Source organism: Delphinus delphis, chromosome 7, assembly GCF_949987515.2.
Source record: "Delphinus delphis chromosome 7, mDelDel1.2, whole genome shotgun sequence".
Taxonomy (NCBI): Eukaryota; Metazoa; Chordata; class Mammalia; order Artiodactyla; family Delphinidae; genus Delphinus; species Delphinus delphis.
This window is the reverse complement of record NC_082689.1, coordinates 91,121,797-91,143,111: the sequence shown is the minus strand read 5'-3', so window position 1 is coordinate 91,143,111 and position 21,315 is coordinate 91,121,797. Positions and strand designations below refer to the sequence as shown.

Sequence of the window (21,315 nt, the reverse complement as noted above, 5' to 3'; positions counted from 1 at the left end):
AAGTGGAGTCTCATTCCTGTTCCTTGGTGGCCTATTCCAGCATGTCATTCTTTTATTATTCAACAGACAATGTATTTATACCTACAGTTCTGGGCTCTGTGAAATAACATGATGATCAAAACAGAATCTCTGATCTCACGAAGTTACAGAGTAGTGAAACACTAGAGAATCAAGTGAAAAGAAGGTCATCCCATCTTCTCCGACTCCTTCATTTCATAGGTCAGGAAACTTGACTCAGAAAAGTTCAATATTTGCTCAAGATCTAAAAAGGGGAATTTCTAGTTTCAATTGTTCTTTGTAGTATAAGAAAATGCATTAATTTTCCTACATGGGCATTGTTCCTGTGACCTTACATAATTCATTATTTCTAATAGTTTTTTCGTGTGTAGGTTCATTAGAATTTATATGATAACGTCATATGCAAATAAAGATAGTTTTACCTATTCCTTCCCAATCTAAATACCTTTTATTTTCTCCCCCTTGCCATACTGCCCTGGCTAGAGCCTTCAGTAGAATGTTAAATGGAAGTGGCAAGGATAGACATCTTGTCTTACTCCTGACCTTAAGGGCAAAGTCCTCAAAAATTTTCCGTTCTATTAAGTATTTTTTCATTCTTTTTGTATTATATTTCCATAATATGTTTATTGCATCTTACATGTTCTCTGCTAAGTATCTCACTTCATTAACTCTGAGATGAAATTTTATTCCACATTTTAAGATTTCAAAAATTAAAATGTTTCTCCTAATTGTTGGCATCTGACAATTAGTTGGCAATTTTTTATCAATTGCACAATAAATAATGGTATGACACAAAATGATTGTGTCTTAGATTAGATGAAATATGATCTTTCATTCTCTGATGTTTTTCCTGAAATAAATGACAAATAGGAATTATAGTGGATTAAAAAACGAGAAGAAGGTTGCTAGGCTTCTTTTTAGACCTCCAAATAAAAATTTAAAACATTTAACAAAAAAAAGTCAAAGTCTTCAGTCTTTCACCCTAGTCTTCCATGTTAGCTGTAGGTTTTTGGGGTAGATACCCTTTATCAGATTGAGGTAATTCTTTTTTTTTTTTTTTAATTTTATTTATTTATTTTTGGCTGTGTTGGGTCTTCATTTCTGTGCGTGGGCTTTCTCTAGCTGCGGCAAGCAGAGGCCACTCTTCATCGTGGTGCGTGGGCGTCTCACTATCGTGGCCTCTCTTGTTGCGGAGCACAGGCTCCAGACGTGCAGGTTCAGTAGTTGTGGCCCACGGGCCTAGTTGCTCCGCAGCATGTGGGATCTTCCCAGACCAGGGCTCGAACCCGTGTCCCCTGCATTAGCAGGCAGACTCTCAACCACTGCACCACCAGGGAAGCCCGAGGTAATTCTCTTATATTCCTAGTTTCCTCAGGTTTCTATAATGTTTGCATGTTAGATTTTATCAAATTCATTTTCTGCATCTATAATTCTCCTTTTTTTGTCGTTGTTAACATGGCCACATAACACTTATTTTTTTTGAATGTTAAACTAACTTTGCGCTCCTGAGATAAACCCACTTGGTCCTGATGTGATGATTTTTATACAACTAGAATTGTTTGAAAGTTTAATATCTAGCATCTCTGGGGGTATGACTGATTGACCCAGTTCTATCTCAGGTATTCTGATAGCATTTTCTGCCGATGTCCTCGGTTCTTCTGATAACTGGGCACCCCTTGGCTCTTGCTGACTGCAGGCCCTTCTGAGTCTCTATAATGTTGATCATATTGCCTACGGTACAGGCAGCCTGTTTCTTTTTTTCTTCTTTGTTATTCTTTGTTTTAGATATTTAAAACATTACACATAGAAAACCTATATTCTCACAACTCAGAATCATCAACTATTAATTTTGTCATATTTATTTCAAGCACTTAAAAATTTTTTATTGGATTATAGTTGATTTACAATGTTGTGTTAGTTTCAGGTGTACAGCAAAGTGATTCAGTCATACACAAGGATACAGTCATTCTTTTTCACATTCTTTACCCATATAGGTTATTACAGAATACTGAGTAGAGCTCCCTGCGTAGGCAGCCTGTTTCCTGACTTCAGTGTGAATATCTGCCAGCCTCTCAACTCAGATTTCACACCAAAGGAAACCAATTATCCAGAACTGGAAGACTTTCTTCTTACTTATACATTTAACAGTGCAAGTTCTCTTTTTATATACTCCTTCATCAATTCTATACAATCCCATAACCAGAGTAGACACCTCCTGTTTGATACTTATCTTTCCAGACTTTTGTCAATTTTTAAACATATCTATCTAGCCATTTATCCATCTATCCATCCATCTTTCTATTTATAGTTGCACATATTTGAAGTTATTCTTTGAAATCAGAAATGAGATGGAAAATACACTGTTTAGCAAATTGTTTATTTGTATAATTATTTTTAGTGTAAAATATGCTTTGATTACCTTTCCAAGTGAACTCATAACTTGTTGTTTGTTTTTAGTCTCTCCAATATATCCACTGCCTAGCAGTAATTGCCTGGGTACCTCAAGATTTATTTAGCCCATGTTCTTACTTGTATCAATAGTTTGTTCCTTTTGATTGTCAAGCATTATTTCATTCTACGAATGTACAACAAATGGCTTATCCATTCAGCAGATGATAGACATTTGGGTTCTTTGCATGTTTTGGCTAATATGAATCAAGTTGAAATGAACATTCACATATGTCTCTTTTTGGTGGACATATATTTATGTTTCACTTAGGTAACTGTCTTGGCAAATAATTACTTAGCTGTAGAGTAAGTGTATATTAACTTTATAATAAATTGTTAAGCATTTCACCAAAGCAAGTATACTATTGTATCCAAGTAATCCATGAGAGTTCTTGTTACTCTACATTTTCATCAGTACTTGGTATTGTCAATCTCTTAAATTTTAGCCATTTTAGTGGGTGTGGAGTATGTTACTGTGACTTTAATTTATTGATACCTCCCCCTGAGGACTCACTATTTTATGGCCATAGATTGTGAATGTATACTGTTTAGAATTTTATCTGAGAGAATTATTGGACACCTTTGGTTTCTTTTTTCTTTTTTTTCAAAAAAGATTTTCATTTGCTTCTGCCAGTTAGCTTGGGGCCCTAATGACTTCAACCGCTTTTAATTTTCCACTTGACGCCTCTCAGATGAAACAGGTAGTGTGAATTTAAGCCATAAAATGATGTGAGCAAATAAAACATCTCAGGGAAGATGTTTTTCTTTTTCCATTAGTACCAATGTCAACTCAGGCACGTTTTCTTGCCGTCTCTTTCTGTGAGGTAAGTTGATTTCTTGATCCCAAGAGATCCATTTAGATTTTCAGCTTTATACAGAGGCCTATTGCATTCCCCACCTTTCATAAGTCTTAGGCACCAAATGCCTTCTTCGGTATCTTGTGTGACCATCAAAACAGAAGCTCAGGGTAACTACTATTCAACAGCTTCCCTTGGAGCAAAAGCTACGTTCAATACTACCAAATTCTATTTTCAGTCTTTTTTGAAGTCTTTCTTCTGATCATTTTTTAAAAACCAGGTTATTCATTTAAAAGCAAACTTTTAGAAAAAATGTTTTAAACAAGATAATCAATCTGATCTACCATATTGCCATAAATGGAAATCTTTTCCCATTTATTAAAGTATATATTGATATCCCTCACTATAATTTGAGTATTTCTTCAATATAGAATTTCTGTACATTAAACGCTGATCTTTTGTCAATGCATTTCAACTACTTTTCTGTTTTAATAATGTATACTTTTATTATATATATTTTATATATATATTTATATATTTTATATGTAGGAAACCCATTGGCATTTTTGGAAATTAGTGATTATCTTGATGTTATATGTAATGAACTGTATAATCTGTATATAAACTGTATAATCTTAAAATATTCTTATTTTCTCACAAGCATTTACACTTCTCATTTCTTTGTGTCATCTAATCACTTTGGATAGAATTTCTAGATTATTGTGATGACTTTAGTGGGAATGACTCCACTACCGTATCATAAGGCATGATGCTACTATTACCATTTACTTCTACTTTGAAAGTTTAAAATTATGGTAGGATGTTAACATTTGATAAACACAGTTTTGGCTTCAATTGAGGTACTCAGTATTTTATTGTATCCTTTGAACTAGTAATAGTGCTTTCTTGTATTTGCTTGTATTGAAACGTTCTACTATTAAAACAATTTGGACAAGGACTCTTTTTATACATGTCCTACTTTTATAGTCTCTAAAATTTTCATAAGCATTTATAAAATAATAAATTTCATAAGCATTTATATCATTGTCCTTTCTACTATTATTACTTTAATGTTAGATTATTTTTATTATAATAAATAAAAATATTTCTTCTATCTCTACCAAATTTTACTATCACATAATTCAGTTGTGGAATTACTATCCCCTGAAGGTCTAAAAATTTTAAATGTAAACTTTTCTGAACCCAACATTATGGCAAGAGGCACAGGGAGTAGGCACGTTTCTTCCATGGCTGCTGCTGTGCTAATGTTTTCAAATTTATCTCACTTGTCAAAAATACAAGTTTTGTTGTACCTACATGAGACGATGTAATCATTTCATGATGTATGTAAGTCAAGTCATTATGCTGTACACCTTAAACTTACACATGTGCTGTATGTCAGTTATATCTCAATAAAACTGGAAATAAATAAATAAAATAAAATTTTAAATACAGGCTTTGCATTTGGGTGTGAAATGAATCTGTTAGAATGACTAATTTCTTTTTCTCAAATAGACCTCTACTAGGAAATCCGAGACAAAATATTTTAAACCTTTCTCTTAAGGAAGTAAATTTATACCACACCTATCGTGGAGAGTTACAAATAAAATGAACTGACAGATATCAAGGTAATCATTACAGTATTACTATGAACATTACAACAGGGGTGATGTATTAGTTCCCAAGGGCTGCCGTAACAAACCACTACAAAATTAGTGGCTTGAAAAGAAAAAAACCCAATAATTCTCTCACAGTCCTGGAGCTCAGAAGTCCACAGTTAAGGTATTGACAAGGTTGTGCTCCCTCTGAAAGCTGTAGGAGAAAAACCTTCCCTGTTCCTACAGTTTCTTGTAAGGACACTTGTCATTGAATTTAGGGCAGATAAGCCAGGATGATCTCGCCTCAGAATCTTCAATTTCACTGCACCTGTAAAGACCCTTTTTCCAACTAAGGTCACATAGACAGGTTCTGGGTGTCACAATGAGAACACATCTTTCAGGGGGACTCCATTCAACCCTACACTACAGGTGGCAACATTAAATTTCCTACAATCATCATTTTCAAAAAAAATACAATTTATTCTAACAAGAAGGAAAAGGATTACAGTAATGACAGCCCCTCAGTTAAGGATCACATACTAAAGTCATGGCAATAAATTACTTTGAGTTAAAGAGCAGAATATCAAGGCCTTGCTCTTATAAAAAACTAAGCTACACAGGAACTCAATCTTTTATTGCCAAGATACGGACTATGTAGAAATATAACTTAAGTGGAATGTTCCCTTTTCTTTTTCAAACACACACTCATTTTTCTCTGTGATTACTGTTGATTTTATGTGTTTATTATATTTATAATAAAAAATAAAGACTATCCTAGACCTCATATTCTATGAAGCAACTAGGTTAGCTATTTCTTTTCCTTCCTAAGGTTTTTTACTGAATAAAACTGTGACTTCTGTCCTACGGTTTCAATTAATATTTTAATCAAGCTTGAGCAAAATTTTAAGGTTTTACATTTTCTATTTCCACATAAGATCGTTTTTGGTAATTTAAATTCTACTAGACAGCTCCTCTATTTGATCCACACATTCAAGCTTACTTGTAAAAAAAAAAAAAAAAAAAAAAAGAACAGAATAGTAATCTGTGATTCCTTTATTTTCCTCTGTATTTGTGGATATTTTCCCATTATTTCTATGGTGAGGTATTTGTGTTGTTTTTTTCTTTCTTTTTTGCTTTGAATTGGTTAGTCAATAATTCATCTAATTCATTACTCTTCACAAACAACCAGTTTGTTAATTGATGTTATTATTATTGCCTTTTTCTTAACTATTTATTCCTGATTTTGCTTTAATTAGTCTTATTCTCTGAGTTTATTTGGTTTTTCGTTCTAATTAAATTAAATTTAAATAGCTCTGTGTGGCTAGTGGCTACTAGTGTTGCCAGTGCAGCTTAGATGAAAGCAACATTGCTGAGCCATTGATGGCTTGAATCTGGGGGCCTCCAGGGAGTAAGAGCATAATAAACAAATCCATGGTGTTGGAAGGAATGATGATGGTTATTCTGTTGTGGATCCGTAGTGACTAGAAGGTGGCAGGAAGTTTCTGGTGTTTTGTAATTTTTGTTTCCTGATAGGTATACTGTTACATGAATGTTTACTTTGTGAAAACTCAATCAGCTGTGCCTAATAAATTGTTCACTTTTCAATAAAAATTATATTTAAATAGAAAGAATATACCACAACTAAGTGGAAATATTTTTCGGCATGCAAGAGTAGTCCAGTATTAGTAATACACTGATTTTGATACCTGGCATTTGACAAACTGTAACACCCATCTTTGACAAAAACATATAGTAAATAGTAAATGATGGATCCTTTCTTAATATGTACCTCATTTTGAAAGCCAACTAATAGGGAAATAGTAAAGACAGTCCCACTAAATAACAAGTCAAATTTCCCCGTTATCTGCACTACTATGTAATAATGCAGTGAAGATATTAGCTAATGTAATTAGACAAAATAAAATATTTGGAAATTTGAATTGCAGTAGAAGAGTAAAAATTCTCTATTATGACTGAATATCTGGAAAAGTCCTAAGAGTCAAAGGAAAACCACTGCAAATAATAAGTGAATTTAGTAAGATGGCAATATATTAAACTAACATTGAAAAATTGGAAACTTCATATATGTAAATAAAAGTTCGAAGATACAAAGGAAGAGAAAATTCCATTAAAATGGAAAAAGATAAAATAAATAATTCAAGCATAAATATACAAAAGTAGACTCGAACAAATTGTAAGACCGACTAAAATCCAAAGTCTTACCATATGCTGTGTTGTGAGAATAGGAAAACAGGTACTCATACATTTCAACAGCTATGGAGTAGAATTTGACAACATTTAGTATAGTTTCACATGCATTTACCCTTTCACCCAGCAATCATACCTCTAGAAAACCATCCCCAAAGAACTGGTAAATGTATTAAATGACCTATGTGTATAGGTCACCATCTTTTCATAATCCCCCAAAGAGTCTTATTTTCTAACAAAACTAGAATTCTTTCTTGGAGTCAGATCCTTTCTGCGAGTTCATACTAAGCATATTACCTCAATTTGGTATCAGAGGTCCTTAAACAATTTCACCAACTGAAACGAGCCCATATAACACTACAGTCCGTAAGGTGTAGATTGCTCTGTTCAGGTCCAGATATAGATCCATAATAGTACCTGCAGGAGCCTTTTAACTTGTTTTTTTATGAAACAACAAAAAGGATCTATTAGAAATGACTGATAATTCATAATGGAAATAAAATTAAATTACCTTAATATGAAAAAATTGTAGATGTTCAATGTTCTTATACTGATTTTAATTTTCCTATCCTTAAGGAAATGGTAGCAACTTTTAGCTTACAGAGCTCTCTGCTCCTGTGTGCTCTATAATCCTCATCTTTTTTTTTTTTTTTTTCATTCTAACATCTGCTGATTTACTTCTTTGCGTACCATGCTGTCCTTATGCTAGGCTGCTGTTACTTGGACACTAATTCTTTGTGTCAGAGCCCTATGACTATTTCAAATAGTCTCTCTGTGTGACTGCTCAGTTTACTGAGAATATCCAGAGTATTTCTACAAAGGTTTGCCATCTCCAAAGCTCTGCAAAATGCCTGCTGCTAATAATGTGAGAAGTTGTTAAATTATCTTCCAGCTGATGCACCAGCACGCGATAGACTGAGAATTCTCCAGTAAGGTACTCAACGAAAGCGAGTCAAGAAATCCAGAGAATGAGTTTCACATCTTTTAAAACCTATCACCCACTCTTAGAGGATATTAACACTGGAGAGTGATATGGAAGGGAAAGATTTGGGAAGAGGTTTCTTGGGTGTAGGGTGGTCAGAATTAGCAAGTGAAAATACAGGTTACTCAGTTACCTTTGAATTTCAGATAAAAAACAAATAACTTTTTCATAGAACTATGTCTGAAATACTTCATGGGACATACCTGTACTAAAACAGTATTTGTTGTTTATCTGAAATTCAAATGTAACTGGGCATCCTGTATTTTATCTGGCAATTCCACTTGGGAGAGAGCACGCCCTGTGCTTTAAGTTCTGCCACCTACCCACCCAAAGGGAAGGGAGGTACCACCTACCGTATTTCAAGTTTAAAAAGCAGAGCTTCTGCAGGGCCAAATGGAAAACTTGTTAGAAGAAGGGCAGACAGAGTGGACTGGTTGACAAGTGCCCAGGAAATCTAGGGGTCCAGAGAAACCAGAAAGCTGCTTTGGCAGCAAAGCAGTAGTTGTTTCGAGATCTGTCTCCACCCCCAGAACTTAACAAGCTAAAGGACAAGAGAGTATTTCTGTGAACTTGATGTGGGCCAAATGGGGGAGAAACTAAGACCAGAGTGGTTTTGATTTTTATCCAAGGGATTCACTTGGGAGGTCAATGGGAATCCAACAGAGCAAGTCTTAGAGGGGCTGGGCCAAGGAGGACCAAGACCAAAGGGAAAGAAAGCACTACCAAGTGACTGAAAGCCCCAGTCAGAGAGGGGTCACTCAGGTGCCCCCCAACAAACCGAGAGAAGCACCCACAAGACAAAGAGGCTAAAACAAATATGTAAATACTTTGTTCTTTGTTTCTTTTTTAAATTGTTGGTGTTATTTTTTTATTGTGGTAAAATATATGTAACAAAATTTATCATTTTAACCATTTTTAAATGTACAGGTCAGTGATATAAATACATTCATATTGCTGTGCGACCATCACCACCACCATCCATCTCCAGAGCTCCTTCCATCTTGCAAAACTGAAACTCTACACCCATTAAATCATAACTCCCCATTTCTCTTTTCCTCCAATTCCTGGAAACCACTGTTCCTTTCTTTTCAACGTGTAATACTTCACAAATCTGCACGCCATGCTTGTGTGGGGCCCATGCTAACCTGCTCCGTGCTGCTCCAATTTCAGTATATGTGCTGCCCAAGCGAGAACTGTTGTTTTTAACTTCTTCTTTTTATCTTTTGACCCCCTTCCCCCATATCTCTCACCCCCAACCTCACCTGGGGGCAACCACCAATCTGTTCTCTGTATATGGGAGCTTGGTATTTAGTTTTGTTTTGTTTTTTAATTTAAGAGAGGTCATATCATATTGGTTTTTCTCTGTCTGACTTGTTTCACTTAGCGTAATAATGCCCTTGAGGTCCATCCATGTGGTCTCAAATGGCAACATTTTACTCTTTTTATGGCTGAATAACATTCCTGTATATGTGTGTGTGTGTGTGTGTGTGTATACCACCTCTTCTTTATCCATTCATCCACTGATGGACACTTACATTGCTTCCATGTGTTGGCGATTATAAATAATGCTGCAGTGAACATAGGGATGCCTATATTTTTTTGAACTAGTGTCTTCATTTTCTTTGGATAAATACATAGTAATGGAATTGATGGATCATGTCATAGTTCTATTTTTAATTTGGGGGGGGGGGGACTGCCATACTGTTTTCCATCGTGGCTGTATCAATTTAGATTCCCACCAACAGTGCAGGAGGGTTACCTTTTCTCCACATCCTTGCCAATACTTGCTATTTACTGTCTTTTTGATGCCATTCATTGTGATTTTGATTTGCATTTCCCTGATGATTAGTGGTGTTAAGCATCTTTTCATGTACCTGTTGGCCATCTGTATGTCTTCTTGGTGTGTGTGGGGGAGGTGTCTATTCAGGTCCTGTGCCCATTTTTTAATGGGGTTGCTGCATTTTTTGATATTGAGCTGTATGAGTTCTTTGATACTTTGGATATTAACCACTTCTCAGATATATCATTTGCAAATGAATGAACTGTGACTGTGTCTAATACTTCTACTATTAAAGAGTGATCAGAAAAGGCATGAGGCTTTCCAGAGTCTTCCAGTTGCACAGGTTAAATCTTACCCAACTGCATAAACTGTCAATGCAACATTACAGTCAATAAAATCATTCTGATTACACACTATGAGTTGTGTTTGCTCAAAATACCAGTTATTACTGTTACTGTTCTTAATCTATAATTAGCTTTTGTTAATGTTTTCCTGACTATGCAGCTTTGTTCTTTCATCAGAGTGCCCACTGTTTTGCATTATGTGGTACTCCAAGATGATGTCGTGGGGAGAACTTATCCGACTCTGTTTTTGATGGGGAGGTTAGAAAACTTCCTGATTTGGCTTTGAGCCTAAAATTGTTCTACTTTCTTCCCACTTACTTCTGACAAAGACTTATTCCTTGATCTAGCCAGGCTCCTCTGAGCCCACTCCTCCACTAGGCCTCAAACTTGGCCTTGAACAAACATGTAAATAAACACAAACACTTGAACAAATACTAACTTAATTTCTAACAGCTCGTGACTGTATCCCTAGGATGATCCCTAGCCCTCCTTGAAATGCTTACCTGAGAAAACTCAACTACTAAACTAATTTACTTTTTGTTCCAGACAACACCTGAAGATAGGGTTCCTGTCTCCCAGTCTCTGTGGTGGGTGGGAGCCCAACTTCAATAAGCACCAGGTAGCAAACCCAGATGGGCTTCTCATGGACCAACCCCTCCCAGCATTTTGTAATTTTTCACTTCTAAACTTCACTGACTGCATGCCCACCCCCTTATTCCCTCATCTCCCCTTTAAAATGCTCGGTCACAGGACTTCCCTGGTGGTCCAGTAGTTAAGAATCTGCCTTACAATAAAGGGGACGTGTGTTCGATCCCTGGTTGGGGAACTAAGATGCCACAGGGCAACTATGCCCACACACCACAACTACTGAGCTTGTACGCCACAACTAGAGAGAAGCCCGCATGCCTCAACGAAGATCCTGCAGGCGGCAACTAAGACTACAATGGAGCCAAAAATAATAAATTAAATAAATAAATAATAAATCTTAAAAAAAATGCTCAGTCACCTCTGTACAAATCAAAGTTGAATTTTGTTCCTGCTGGATCCTTTCTCCTATTGCAAAACTATGTTACTGATTAAAATCTGTCCTTACCACTATAACTAGTGTCCAGCTTTGCTTATCTTTGACACTATCCAACACCAAAAAATATTTTTTCTATTTCCAACAGAACAGAATAGAATTTTACAGTTTGACGCAGCCTGTTCCAAACAAGTGTGATTGAAAAACTCTTCTGGAGAAATGTCACTAAATTTTATAGAGAAAAAAAAAAAAAAAACTCTTGTAAAAAAGTTTGTTTAACTATTAAGTAAGCTCTAAACCTTGTTTGTAAATTGAGAAATTTCTCAGGGGATTTTAATGTTCTAATGGACTTCGCGAATCAAATTTCCAAAGGGAGGATTTAAAATGCAGCATTTTCTTAACATATGTGACCATGGAATGCTTTGTTTTTAGAGCACCAATCCCAGGACATTCCAGAACTAATGTTCTAAGAAAAATATTTTTTTGAAAATCCTGGCTCAAGCATTTCGAACCCACCATCTACTACATCTAATTACACTTACATCTTATTTCTGTGACCTATGGAAACATCAGATGATGGCCAGTTTTTCTCAAAGTGTAGACTTTTTACCATCTTATCAGAACCATCTCAGTATATTTGTTAAAAATGCAAATTACTGGGCCATGCCCCAGACTTGCTGAATTGGTATACCTTGCAAGTCTAATGGGAGGTGGGACCTGGAATCAGAATTTTGATACTGTCCAAAGCTGGATTCTTACCTACACTAAAGCCCAAGAACTCAGATGAGGAATCTTACCTGTGGCTGCCCTTTCAGGATCCATTGCTGAAATCATTCCCCAAAGTTTGGAGGTTTTTTTGGAGTCTACATTTTCCTTTCCAAGCAATAAGCTGAAGGAAGAAGCAGAAAGCTACTTAGGCTCTTTCTATAGAGAAAGAAAAAAATGAATTAAAAAAGTTCAGTGATTAACTTTTCCCACTCAGCAGGTGCTAACTTTCCATTGTGCTCTTAAAGAGGTAGCATTCCTTCCTCCCAAGTTATATTTCCAGGGGTGTTTGCTGGCTGTGTGTTACTTGAAAATTAAAGTGATTCTCTCCAGCCACTTCTCAAAAATTTGTAACAATTACAAACTGACTCTGTAAGCTGTACTAGTAAAAAGTTATTTCTATAAGAATATTTGTAAAAAAAATCTCATTTGATCATGCTTTTGAAATCTAGATTTAAATTTATTTTATTCAATTTCTCCAGATTTAGAGAAAAAGCAATCGAACCATTTTAATTTTTAAAATCTAGAGTAAACATTCTGATTCCTTCAATCTTTTCAAGTAAGATGGAAGTGTTTCTCTTTTAATACCTCTTCCTCTTCTTCCTCTTCTCCTTCTTCTCTACCTCCTCTTTCTCCTTCCCCTTCCTTTCATTTCTTCTCCTTCTTTTTTGAAGCCTCTCAAGTTTAATTTTCTGTTCAAAACAGAAAATGAGATATGTATTGTTAACTATGCATACTGTAATGAGGGCTGCTTAAACCTTTGAAATCTTTTATTTCTATACTTTGCAAAATGTTCTCCTCATTAGGGATGTAGGCTATTCAAGAAAATGACTCTTGAGGCTCTAGAACAGAGGCACTTAGGGGCTGAGGCTGAATGATCAATCAATTTGAGGAGAATGGTTTTATGTGTAGCTCTGGGACTTTTAATAACTGTTAAAAGAAGAAGGATTTCCCTGGTGGCGCAGTGGTTAAGAATCCACCTGCCAATGCAGGGGACACGGGTTCGAGCCCTGGTCCGGGAAGATCCCACATGCCACAGAGCAACTAAGCCCGTGTGCCACGACTACTGAAGCCTGTGTGCCTACAGCCCGTGCTCCAGAACAAGAGAAGCCAACGCAATGAGAAGCCTGCGCACTACAACGAAGAGTAGCCCCCGCTCGCCGCAACTAGAGGAAGCCCGCACGCAGCAACAAAGACCCAATGCAGCCACCCCAAAATTAACTAAAAAAAAAAAAAAGAAGAAAAAAAATTAAGATGAGTGGAGAAGGGCCATCTTCTTTAAGAAAAGGAAAAGAAAAAGAAAAGCTAAGCATGGAATATAATTCAGCGGTTCTCAAACTCCAGTGTGCATCAAAATCCCCTGAAAAGCTTGATAACACAGATTGCTGGGGCCGCCCCCAAGGTTTTCAGCAGGTCTGGGGTGGGGCCTGAGGACTGACAGTTCTAATACGTTTCCAGGTAATGCTGTGGGTCCGGAGACCATATACTCTACTTCCAAACACACACATGCTTTCTATCTCTTCTAATCTACCTGGAAGGAAAGAACATCTTTAAGTGAAAGAAGATAAAACCCAAGGGGAAGCATGGAATCAGCATCTTGCAAAAGTTGGCAGTCACACACATAATTTCTAGGAGGCATTATTTATGGTAGCTCATTAAGTGCCAAGTAGCTGGTCCCAATGTAGGACACAGTATACCAGGATGCATTTTTTTAAATTATAAGTAGGATGCTATAACAAAGTAATAGTTACGGATTGGTGAGGAACGTAACAGAGGTTACTTAAAAGTTGCTCTAAAATATGATTTTAAATGAATTGGTAACATGTTCTTAATCTTAAATAATTGTCTATATTAATAAGGAATGGGAAATACATGTTAGAAGATCTGTGGAACGTTGAATAAAAATACTTACCTGAATTTTATTTCATGTCTTGCAGGACAGTCTCAGGATTAATTTTTTAGAGGATATATCCTATAAATTTTAAGACTTCTAACTCTAAGCCCCAAATTACTAAGCAATAATAAACATCAACAAATTATTCAAAAATGTTTTATTACAAGATAATCTATATTTCTTCTAAAATCTTTCCAAAAATTCAATGTAAAGTGATAAAGCCCCCTTACTCCCCTCAACCCAAATGCTATGCTCTTTCCCAATGATAACTACTGAAGCAGTTTTCTGTAAGAAAGGGCTTATCTTACTGACTTCCTCAGTTTGTGGCCAATATAGCACCCTTCTCTTTTCATCTTGTATGTAGGTCTAAGCATTTGAATTATTCATCTTTGAGTCTGAAAAATTTATCTAGGACTTTCAAACAAAAAGAGTTAAATTCTGAACAGTAAAGTATAATGAAAAAGCCTTCAGGATAATTTAAATACATCATTAGCTGGCTAATATGACAAGAAATTCCAATCAACCTTTATCAGTTGCATCTCTCTTCAATGACCCTTCAACCCACTTTCCTTTAAACTACTCTGAGCTGCAGAACTACTTTGCAAATTCTCCTGAGGAATGTAAATGACTTGCATTTTCAGTCACCCCCTGACAATTTTCATTCACTATTTAACAGGTAATTATCTGACCATCCAGAGTTACATATAACTCTCCAGGAGAATGGAGTGTCCTTTGAGTTCAGTGAAGAGGTGAGAGTCCATATGCCAATAATAGCCACAATTTTAGTCCTGTAACTTCTCTTTTCTCCTTCAAGTCTCTTCACCCAACTTTTTCTCCTGATCTTCTGAGTGTGACAAATCTATTAATAACACATCTCCCAAGAAATGGTAAATCATAAATTGTTTAAGAAATGTATTAAATACTGTGTATCTCAATGTTATTACTTAATAAAATTATATATGCTGCACCTTATAACAGTAGAATAAATTTCTTATGCTCTGAAGGATAGCATATTCAGGGTATAAATTACTTTCTAGAAATTTAAGTCAATTAACCAAACATTTACTGTGCACCTTTACTTTTCCAGCTCTGTTTTAGAAGCAAGCACCCTACAAGAGGCAATAAGATGGAGATTTTAAATGCATTCAATTAAAAGGGAAAATGAGAATATTAATAGCACAATGGTGACAAGATTATAATTGTCATGATGATAGTCTAACAGAGGTTTGGACAATGTACATGGGAGAATAGAGGAGGGGGTACCAGAAAGAAATAATTTCTGAATAGCTTCCTTGTGTTCGATTTAGCTATGGTCAGCCACCACTAAATCTATACATTTTGGCTTATTCTTTCACTTGAAAGTTTTTCGGATGTTGGAATAAGAATGAAAGAAGAAAAACATGTCAAGTAATCACTAACTTAATTCATCTTCAGTTATATATAGTTATATACATACAGATATATAATCTCTTGAATCCTCAAAAGAGTTCTATAGAATATGTATCATTTCTCTCAACTCCTGTATTTTCTCTACGCCCTCACTTGTCCTATTTGTTCTTCTCTGATTTATTTAAGTGATAAGGATTATAACCTTGCTCTTGTATCCCTATGATACATACATACCTGTAAACCTATAATAGGAAAGAATCTGGGAACCTAGAGAGAGATTAGTAGATGACAGAGTAATAAGGATATACAAGAACAGAAATTATGTGGAAGGAAGCCTGCTCATTTCTGTTCTTTGTGGTTGTACTTCCAGGAGTCATCTGTTTCTCCCTTCTTTCTTAGCCCATGAATCAGTCAGTCAGTCAATGCTAATCTCCTCTTTTTCTGGTGTGTATACACACATAAACACACACCACCACCATCATCCCCACCATCACTTCAACACCACCTATAGCCGCCCCCCATAGATTGAATCACTACACCTATATAAAACTGTTAAGAAATGTTTTCTGCAAAATTTGAGTTCTAAAACTGGAATGCAGGGACTTCCCTGGTGGTCCAGTGGTTAAGACTTTGCCTTCCAACACAGGGGCTGCGGGTTCAGTCCCTGGTCAGGGAGCTAAGATCCCACATGCCTTTCGGCCAAAAAACCAAAACATAAAACAGAAGCAATATTGTAACAAATTCAATAAAGACTTTAAAAAGTCTTTATTGCATCGGGGCTTCCCCCCGATGCAGGAGACGTGGGTTCGTGCCCCGGTCTGGGGGGGGTCCCGCGTGCCACGGAGAGGCAGGGCCCGTGGGTCGTGGCCGCTGGGCCTGCGTGTCCGGAGCCTGTGCTCTGCGGCGGGAGAGGCCACAGCAGTGAGAGGCCCGTGTACCGCAGAAAAAAAAAAAAAAAAAAAAATCTTAAAAAAGAAATAAAATTGGAATGTAATTACAAATCTTCCTCAATTTACAATGGGATTCTATCCTGATAAACCAATCGTTAAGTTGAAAATATCGTAAATCAAAAAAGGCATTTAAGGGACTTCCCTGGTGGCGCAGTGGTTAAGAATCCACCTGCCAATGCAGGGGACACGGGTTTGAGCCCTGGTCCAGGAAGATCCCACATGCCGTGGAGCAACTAAGCCTGTGTGCCACAACTACTGAGCCTGCGCTCTAGAGCCCGCGAGCCACAACTACTGAGCCCACGTGCCACAACTACTGAAGCCCGTGCGCTAGCTCCCATGCTCCGAAACAAGAGAAGCCACCACAATGAGAAGCCCACGCAGCGCAACAAAGAGTAGCCACCGCTCACCACAACTAGAGAAAGCCCACGCACAGCAACGAAGACCCAATGTAGCCAAAAATAAAAATAAATAAGATAAATAAATTTTAAAAAAATGCATTTAATACACCTACCCTACCAAACATGATAGTTTAGCCTCACCTATCTTAAACTTGCTTGGAACACTTATATTAGCCTACAGTTAGGCAAAATCAACTATCACAAAGCCTATTTTGTAACAAAGTGTTGAATATGTTATGAAATTTACTGAATACTGTACTGAAAGTGAGAAACAGGAAGGCTGTCTGGAAACAGAATGGTCATAAGCGTATGGGTTGTTTACCCTCCTGATCTTGCGGCCGACTGAGAGCTGCAGCCTCGGCATCAGGTCAGAGTATCATACCACATACCCCTGGCCCAGAAAATACTAAAATTCAAAATCTGCAGTATGATTTCTACTGAATGCATATTGCTTTTGTACCATCATAAAGCAGAAAAATCTTAAGTTGAACCGTCATAAATTGGAGACCATCTATCTGTATTTGGTCTAAGAAATACAGAGACTTTTTTATGTGAGCATGAAATAAAAATAGTTGAACCTGAATGGAATTATATAATTTCCCCTTAATCTACACAAATATAACAGAGATGTCTAACTTTTTAAAACTCCCCTTAATCCTTGAATTTAGTTGGTGATATTTCGTGTGTTAACCCAGTTCCTTATTTTTCATCAGATTACTTTTGCCATCCAAGTGTTTAAATGTCTCATTGTACTTTTTACCTTCCTTTTCTCCACAGAGACTGAAATATACTTTTTCTTGCTCTTTGGGGGTATTCTGAATAAGTTAAATTTAACTCCCCATCACCATTCCATGATTTGCCTGATGAAAATAAATTACCATCAATTCTCTTTTATTCTTATCATTTTGTTGTGTTGTTATTTTTTAAGCCTCCCTGTACTAACCGTATAAAATATATGGAGGGCTTTTTATCAATGTGACTGTCATCAGAGATATTGGGAAATTCTACAAGAAATGACAAACGGACAGACTACTGGGGGAAAAAAGATGTTTCTACTTTTAACTCCTACAGCTCATCTGTTGTGATCTAATTAGGTATCTGAGAATTTGAGGTACAATGTCACAATTTAAATGACAAAGGATATGTGGTTTTATAAGTCTCTAAAAGCCCTACAAATTCTTCCCCAAACTGTTTCCTAGTTGATACAGCCAACTATATTTCATTAGTGTATTGTATCCTGATGTTAATGGGACAGTTGATTAGATGCCCTATTCCCAAACAGGGTTGCATTATGCCTTAGGTACTTTGTTCTGTGGGTCCCTCACTCTAACAAAAAACAAACAAACGAACTACAACAACAACAAATATATATATATATACACACACATATACATGTGCATAAATATATAACATATATACATATTACACACATATGTAAAACTAATACCTATTTAACATATTTTAAAAAGTATATTTTACAGGTTTTTTGATATAAAGATGGACATAATCCAGTCTGTGTTAAAAATTTAAACATTTTCTTTCAGCTCTCAGAGTTTATTTTTTCTTCTGACTTTAAAAAAAGATAAAATATTTTTGTAGGCCTCCCCAAATCTAGTGGGCCCTTGGCCCTGTGTCTGCTGTGCCCTCTGGACAAGTCAGCCCTGCTCCCCAAAATCTTCATGGCTCCCTCCTCGTGTCCTCAAGTGTTTGCTCACTGACCACCCTAACTAAAATTACACCTTCTCCTCGTCCCTACACTTCCAATCTTTCCTATGTTGCTTTGTATACTTTTCATATAACATGTCACCTTTTGATGTATTCTACACTAAGACTGACTTGTTACTTACGTTTGTTTCCCCCAATTAGAATGTGAGCTCCATGAGGTCACTGATGTATCCCCACATCCCTGAGCAGTGCATGGTATTGAGAAAGGACTTGATAATTCTCTCTTGAATGAAATAGGAAGGAAATAAGTCTTTGACTATTTTTATTCTTTGTGTTTTTTAAAATTCTATTTTATTTTTTTGATGGCTCCAGAAACTAAGGGGTAGGTTGGAGGAATGTTTTCACATACCAGCAGATGCATGTGTAATACGGGGTGATCTTACAGAATGCATTAAAAATGAGCTTTGTGGGTGGGAGGGAGGGAGACGCAAGAGGGAAGAGATATGAGAACATATGTATAACTGATTCATTTTGTTATAAAGCAGAAACTAACACACCATTGTAAAGCAATTGTACCCCAATAAAGATGTTAAAAAAAATGAGCTTTGTGCTTTAAAGAATCAAAAAATAATAAAAATTTTTGTATCGGTTATCAGTCTTGCTGCATCTCTCGAAGGTCCTCATTATTTATACTTTAACCTTTCTCTGAAAAGTCACAGTTATATTTGAATGTACCAGGTCCTTTTCAGAATGTAAGCACAGTTCTAGGCAAATCCAAGCCATAATCACATCACAATCTTTAGAAAGCAGTAGTAAGAATGAGTATCCTCACTTAATGTTATATCAATGAGAGGGAGGAAAAAGAAAAGGAAAGCTACAGTTTTTCAGACCTATCATGTGCTGGGATCTGTTAGACTCTTTATACATAATCTCTTGAATCCTCAGAACAGTTCTATGAAATAGGTACTAGTATTCCTAACTTAAAAACAGGGAAGTGCATTCAGATTCTTATCTACGTTAACAGAATTTGCCTGAGAGCACACGACCAGCGGAGATGAGCTAGGATTTAAACCAGTATTTACTGGGCTTTACAGCTTGAGCACTATCAATTACATTTTGTCACAAAGAGCCTTGTAAGTCCTGTTAGAAAAAAAACTAGGATCCTGGGGTCAATGAGAGGCTACAAAGGGACTGCTAAGTCTGGAACATCATTATATATGATAGGGACTTGTATCACTCATTCCTTTAATGAAGAATAACATAGCAAATGGTTACGGGCTAATGTGATAACTTGATTGGGTATTGTCAGTGACTTTGTTTATTTTATTTTAAAAAGTCTCTATTCACTGATTTTACCATAAAAGTCTCTGTCCACCGATTTTACCATCAAACTTCCTTTATCATTCCTATTGATGAGATACGGCCAAAATTGGGTATGACTGATACTGACTTCAACTTATTGAGACAAATCTACTGTTATAAATTTATTTCTCTTAAAAGCATTTGTATCATCAACCCCTGTTTAAATAACCAGTCATCATGTAAAGAAGGAAACTGGGTTATCTAAAATCATCATGTCTTACTTGGTTACAACTATTTCCATTAGGGCCAACTTGAAAGCCAAAAGGCAAAACTTGTTCAGAGAAAACATCAAGAAGACATAAAAACTTTCCATACTCTTGAGGGTAATTGTTTCTGCAAAACTCCCAATGTAAAATTAAAAAAAAAAAAACAACCAGATCACTCATTTCAATCAACATTAAGAAAATAAGCAAATTCTGTTTTCAGATATAAGCATAATGGTATATATAAAATATATACCATAAGCATATAAGCATATATATGCATAATGGTATAAGCATATAAGCATATATGCTTATACCATTCAGATATAAGCATAATGGTATATATAAAATAAGTACTGTGGAGTTGAGTACACATTTCTTGTCTCTATCAATCACACAGCAAAAATTTATTGGTTGTCTATTTTACGTAAGGATCTGTGTTTTACGGCACTCAGAATTATATCAAGATATAAAATATTATTAGATACCAGTCTTGACCTAGAAAAATGTTTGCCCTTGAGTTGGAATAACAAGACAAAAGGTATGGCTTACAGACGTCAATCACCGTATGGTAAATCCATGTTGTCTGACGCCCAAGACTACCCCATTCTTCATGGTACCAACTCCTGGACAGTCTCACAAGCCAGCAACCAAAAGTTTTATGTCTGGCTCAATAGGGACCATCCCGTGTGATAGTCAGCTTACCAGTTTAGTGACACTGTGACAGCTGAATGATAGCAAGGTATTTAACTCTCTGAGCTTCAGTATACTCATACAATAGAGATCATTTCTATCATAGAGAGTTGCTGTTAGGATCACAGAAGATGTATTTAAAATGCCTGGCATAATAACGGGTGTGAGGTGATATCTCATTGTGGTTTTTCTTTGCATTTCCCTAACAATTGGTAAGGTATTAATGCATACCCTTTAGAATAGCTATTATCAAAATGGCAAGAAATAACAAGCATTGGAAAAGGGAACCCTTTTACATCGTTGATGGGAATATAAATTGGTGCAGCCTCTATGGAAAATAGTATGGTGATTCCTTAAAAAAATTAAGAATAGAGCTACCATATTATCCAGCTATTCCACTTCTGGGTATTTATCTGAAGAATATGAAAACACTAATTTGAAAAGATATATGTACTCCTTTCATCACAGCATTGTTTGCAATAGCCAAGATATAGAAACAACCTAAGTGCCCATTGATGGACGAGTAGATAAAGAAGATGTGTTTTATAGAGAGAGACAATGGAATACTACTCAGCCATAAAAAGATGGAATCTTGCCATTTGTGATGACATGGATGGACCTTGAGGGTAGTATGTTAAGTGAAACAAGTCACATGAAGAAAGACAAGTACTATATGATTTTACTCATATGTGGAATATTAAACAAAAAGTAAATGAACAAACCAAACAAAAACAAACACATAGATACAGAGAACAGAGTAGTGGTTACCAGAAAGAAAGAGGTTAGGGGGAGGGCAAACG

At 36.1% G+C, this 21,315-nt stretch overlaps 1 long non-coding RNA gene across 1 annotated transcript in view; it reads right to left on the bottom strand.

Annotated features, from left to right (window-relative positions):
- The window catches only part of LOC132428660 (uncharacterized), a 192,027-nt gene that overhangs the window by 6,207 nt on the left and 164,505 nt on the right, over nt 1-21,315 (bottom strand). The window contains exons 4-5 of the long non-coding RNA XR_009520176.1: nt 12,550-12,653; nt 11,994-12,085 (exon numbers count right to left, since the gene is read on the bottom strand). This is a non-coding gene — a long non-coding RNA (uncharacterized lncRNA). The remainder of the gene's footprint in view (nt 1-11,993; nt 12,086-12,549; nt 12,654-21,315) is intronic.